This window comes from Spinacia oleracea, chromosome 5, assembly GCF_020520425.1.
Source record: "Spinacia oleracea cultivar Varoflay chromosome 5, BTI_SOV_V1, whole genome shotgun sequence".
Classification (NCBI taxonomy): Eukaryota; Viridiplantae; Streptophyta; class Magnoliopsida; order Caryophyllales; family Amaranthaceae; genus Spinacia; species Spinacia oleracea.
The window spans coordinates 56,551,391-56,557,084 of record NC_079491.1 but is presented as its reverse complement, the minus strand read 5'-3'; the positions used below and the strand labels follow the sequence as shown (position 1 = coordinate 56,557,084).

The window sequence follows — 5,694 nt, the reverse complement described above, 5'->3', positions numbered from 1 at the left end:
AAATGAAAGTCGAAAATAGTTTCAATTTACTTTTGAAAAATTTTTGTTTACTTATATGTTTATTTTGTTTACTTTTGTAATTGAAATTTAAGCTTTTCATTTGAAAAAAGCTTTATAATTCTTTTCTTTTTAGTTTAGGAAAATTTGGTAATATTAATCCAACCTTTGGCCGGTTTTCTTTTATTAATCCCACCTACGACATAATTTTTAATAATCCCACCTTTACTACCCAACGACTTTTATTGGACTTAAGTGACCGGTAACTGGTGAAAAAATCATCGAGATGGTGATGAATTGATGATGATGACTGAATACATCTAGAGAGAGTACTTCCACGTAGGGATATATTACCGGCGATAATAGGTTTATGACGTGTTGGGCCCAATAAAAGACGTTGGGTGGTAAAGGTGGGATTATTAAAAAATATGTCGTAGGTGGGCTTAATAAAAGAAAATCGGCAAAAGGTTGGATTAATATTACCAAATTTTCCTTTAGTTTAACGTATACTAATTGTACATGTACTTCAGAATATTTTGATTTACTTTGCTTTATTATGATTTACTTTTGAGGTTCTTTTATTTACCTTTTATTTTTTTACTTTACTTTTCGAGACAACCTATATAGGAATCGAACCTACATCCCCTATGCATATGCATAGTGCTCTACCATTTGAGCAAATAGGTTTAAACACATCTACTAAAAAAAAAATACTCAACTCCAAATGACCTCATGCCATACATGGAAACTTTAATATTCCAATCGGAAAGAATCTATGGACATCAATAGAAGCTAATGCTCCAAAGGAGACAATATTAAAACATCTTCACATTGATTGACAATAAAACATGATCCAAAGCCTAGCATATCAATATTCATTAGGGATCCAGAGCTTATACCTGATAGATACATACAGGGGTTAATCTTGCAACAAAGTCAACGAGTCAGCTTTGGTCTACTAAGACAACAAAAAAATCAGCTTCAGCCCAACCAGAACCTGCCTTTTCTATCATCTAATCATATTGTCCATAACCTGACCACAAGAAGAGCAACGAGCCTTATAACGAAAACACAATGCCAACCTTCTACATAGACTGCATCAGATATGAAGTATATCAAGTTCATACTACTGATCCATACCAAAAACTAGGTGCTCATCTGAGCCACACCAATCCCCAACTTGCAACAGCCTGTATCAATTGAACTAAAAGTAAACGGAACTAATTCAAAAGTAAATGGAACTTATTTAAAAGTAATGATTTAAAGTAATTCACATAAACCAAATCTCAAGTTGCATCGCATTTTCAAAAGTAGATAAATAACTACAAAAAGTAAATGGAACTAATTTAAAAGTAAACAGCTAACTGTAGCACATGGCATCATGGGAAATTGCATTTCTTCATCAGCATCTCGGTTCAAATTCCTAAATGACCGACACCATATGAAATTATGAACTTGAGGTTGTAACTTGTAATCTACGCACAGCTTGAAGGAAATGGGAGCTTCAATCAATTATATTTACACAGAGTCCTCCACCAACAATGTCGAAAGAAGGAATAAGAAAATTTTGTAACAAAAGTAATACTCAGTACACTTTTCAAATGTAAGAGACTGAAACAAAAGGAAATGTTAATCAGCAGGCTGGTATGGAACAAATTCCTTCTTTCCTTTTATCTGTGCTGACACATGATTTTATGAACAATGTTGGTTAATGAATGACATCTAGATAAAATAATAGCAATGGACAATTTCTTGCTTTGTGTTGAGAGACAGAATTGAGACCCCTACGCCAATGGAATATAACATCGAGAGGCGTCAGGTGATGCTGGACAAGCTTATATGGAGTACTCAGTTTGAGAGTTTCTTAGTGGACTACAACAACATCATTTGAGCCTATAGTTATTGTTTGTTTTCTAGTCGAAACACGGATGATGTTCTATTGTGCATTATCTGAAAGAAATCCCCAGGAGACACTAGAATTTGTTCTTGTCATAGCAGATGGATTGTGGCGTTATACTAGCTGAATCCTGGTTGGTCGACTCAAACAGGTGACAGATTGCTTGGGGTTGTGTCATTCCTGGAAATATTGGCTGCACCACGTCAAGGTGGTGGATTGAGACCAAAGGTGTGACTAGATGTGCTGCTAGAATCCCCAATAGGTCTCCGTACCCATCATATTGCATTTTGCAATTAGCATCACAACTTATAGTTTTGTTGTCTGTTAACTCAGTGGTATTGTCATACATATGTGCATATATTTGCCTCATTGCATTATTTCCAGTTTAACTCCATTATTTCTCAAACATATGCTTCCCCGAAATAACGTCCAAGATCAAACCATGAATTACACAACCAAACAAGCGAATACTCTGCCTCATTGATTGAAAAAGCATACCCAAAAAATACAAAATTAAAGGCAAAAACTCATATCACAACTACTAAACACTAAGATAAAATCTCTGAGTCAATCACAAAAATGCATAAGACAAATAATTTATAGCAAGAACTATTTAAAGGTTTATTCATCTAGTGATTTAGTTTTCTTTTGAAGACTATTTTACTTTAAGAGAGATTAAGTTTACTTTTGTACAATTGTCATTTACTTAAAGTCTATAATGTAGTACACCCTAACTGATTTAGTTTTCTTTTAAAGAGAATTAGTCTACTTTAAGAAAGATTATGTTTACTTTTGTGCAATTTTCATTTACTTTCATGTCTATAATCTAGCAACCCCTAACTGGCTTAGTTTTCTTTTAAAGAGAGTGAGTTTACTTTAAGAGATATTAAGTTCACTTTTGTACAATTTTTATTTACTTCAAGTCTATAATATAGCAACCCCTAACTAACTAACAACCTGCAACAACAACAACCCAATCGCAACACCCTAAGACATACTGCAAGCTTAGAACCTGAATCCTGCAGTCAGACCAAGCCAAAACCAACTGCTAAAATGCAGGAACATATTGTAAACAACAACAGCCTGCATCACTCTCAAATGACTACACAAGCAGGAGCTATAACAAGCCAACCTCTTTAACAGTTAGTCTACTTTAATAGATATTAGGGTTACTTTTTTTCAATTTTTATTTACTTTAACACATTGTTAGTCTGTGTAACAGTTAGTTTAATAATGGCAATAAAAACAGGAAGCAGAAGCACTAATTCTTGCTTCCAGCAGGGTTAGCAATATGCTGCACACATTATGGCCTGTTTTAGAACTTAACCAACACAATATACAGATTATAAGGTACAAGTAATTAAGTAAATATAATTAAACAGAAGCAAAGAGGAACTCAGCAGACTATAAATTCTTAATTAGCTCTTCAAATAGCATGGCTGCTAAGACTGCATTTGCAATGTTTGCTATATTAAATCCCCTTAGGACGTGATCAAGTACAACACATCCCCTGGCAAATTGACCAGATTGAAAGATCTGATGAAGACTTATCCATGATGTGTGATCCTCCTCTCTACTAATATCCAGCTGATAGGAATAAAGTACTTTTTAGTTTACTTTAAGAAATTTGGAGTAAATTAACCAAATTAAGAAACATATCCATGCTTAATTTGGACTGGATTTACAACTTCAAGCCAAAAATTGATTCAATCAATATGCAAAGATCAAAGCAAATTTATCAATGAAAATTAGAGAAATTAAAAACCTAGAAATCTAATTCAATCAAATTAGCAAGTAATACCTGCGTCTGAGATCAACTTCTCAGATCCATGAAGAATTAAGTGCCGCATAATTCGATTTCGCACAAAATCGAGTGAATTTGTAACTTAATATGGACAAAAGTACCAAAATTGAGACCAAATTTCTGAAATTATGAAGCAAAATTAAGAGTAAGAAATTGCAAAACGAAGAGTGAGTAATTTGCAGAAATTTGAGCAAAATTCGCAGATAGTTGAGTTTATTTTCAAGAAAATTCGACTAAAAACAATTAAAGGAAAAAAATCGAAAGAAGAATGTAAAATACCTCAAAATCTCTACAATCTTCGCGAAATTACGACATAATTTGCGGTTTTTTAAGTGTATTTCAAGAAAATTTGTTGAGGAGGGAGATGAGGTGAGAGAAATTGTGAGAAAAAATGTCAGTTAAACCAAGAGGGAGAGGGAACCGCATCAAGTTCAATCAGGAGGGAGATTCATTTAATTCTCCAGATATGATCTTAGCCGTCCATTTTATTTTAATCAAACGGCTACCAGAGGTTCTCATTATAAAGAAGTTCTCATCTTAAGGGAGGTTCTCACCAGAACCTGGTATATATATATATATATATATATATATATATATATATATATATATATATATATATATATATATATATATATATATATATATATATATATATATATATATATATATACTCCCTCTGTCCCGGAATACTCGACCCGGTTTGACCGGCACAGAGTTTAAGGGACTTGAATTGACTTATTTAATTTAATAGGTAGTAGTTGATAGTGGGGTATTATTTTAATGTAGTTAGTGGGAGGTGGGTTAAGAGGTCGGGTTGGGGGAGAGTAGGGGTTGAATTTTTAATTATTTTTTGTATGGAGTAGGGGGTATGTGGGTTAATAGGGGTGGAGTGAGAAATAATATAATATTGTTAGAATATTTACATTTTTAGAAACAGGTCAAGTATTAAGGGACGACCCGATAAGGAAAACAGGTCAAGTATTCCGGGACGGAGGGAGTATATATATATCTATTACTATATACTAAAAGAGACACCAGAAATGACACGTGTCAATTCCTGATGCGATTTTTCTCCGCCAAAAATCACTTTCTCAAAAAGTGTATCTGTTTTATTTTATTTTTATTCTCTCTTTTTTATAAATTATTTATGTATGGAAACAAAATTTAGTTTATAAATTATAGCAATAATAGGTACGACGTAATACTTATTATTCTAAATTGGTAATATTTTAGTCAAATCATTAATTGTATTAATAATGGAATATATATCACTCAAAAATTTGGTCAAATTACTATATTAGCATTTTCAATATGCACATTAGGTGAAAAATTTAAACGAGTATGTTGAAAATGTTAGAACTATGCAGTAGTTTGGGAGATATTCAGTTAAATATTTTGTGAAAAAAATTTATAAAAATCAGTGCGTGCACGGGATCTAATCTAGTATATATATATATATATAGGCGTCACGTAAGCTATGCGTTATCATAATGTTTTTACTAAGGTAGTTGATATAAATAAGAAAACAAATTAGAAAGTGTAACAAGGTGGCCCATTCCGTAGCCAAAATCTCCCTCTCTTTGGAGGCAATTCGTGGACTATGGACCGTAGTGCACATAGAGCATGGTGCACCATGGTGCACCAAAAGAACATATGTGCATAAGCAAAAGAACATGACACTAACGGTAAAAGAACATGCGATATAATATTTCACTTTTTTGTTATAAAAATAATATATTATTTTATATTTATTAAAAACCTAAATAAAAAAACACTCATGTTCTTTTCTCGTAACCAGATGTTCTTTCAATTATATACTAGTGTTCTTAAGGTGCACCATGCTCTATGTGCACCATGGTCCACCTTCTAAATTGCTACCTCCTCTACCCTTCACACCAGCCTCCCCTACCCTTCGCACCGACCTCCGTCAGTGGTAAATCGCGGCTGCGCACAAGGTAAATTTGCGGTGGTCAACGGATGGCAAGGTAGATCGCGG

At 33.3% G+C, this 5,694-nt stretch overlaps 1 long non-coding RNA gene across 2 annotated transcripts; it reads right to left on the bottom strand.

Moving 5' to 3' along the window:
• Positions 1–708: 708 nt before the first annotated feature.
• LOC110777669 (uncharacterized) lies at positions 709–4,136 on the bottom strand. Of its 2 annotated transcripts, none has more exons than XR_002530529.2 (3): positions 3,978–4,136; positions 3,696–3,818; positions 709–3,481 (listed from the first exon to the last, which is right to left on the bottom strand). It is a non-coding gene; the product is annotated as an uncharacterized lncRNA (long non-coding RNA). The 2 variants fall into 2 exon arrangements; XR_002530528.2 differs by having other exon boundaries at positions 709–1,187.
• Between the last annotated feature and the right edge of the window lie 1,558 nt (positions 4,137–5,694).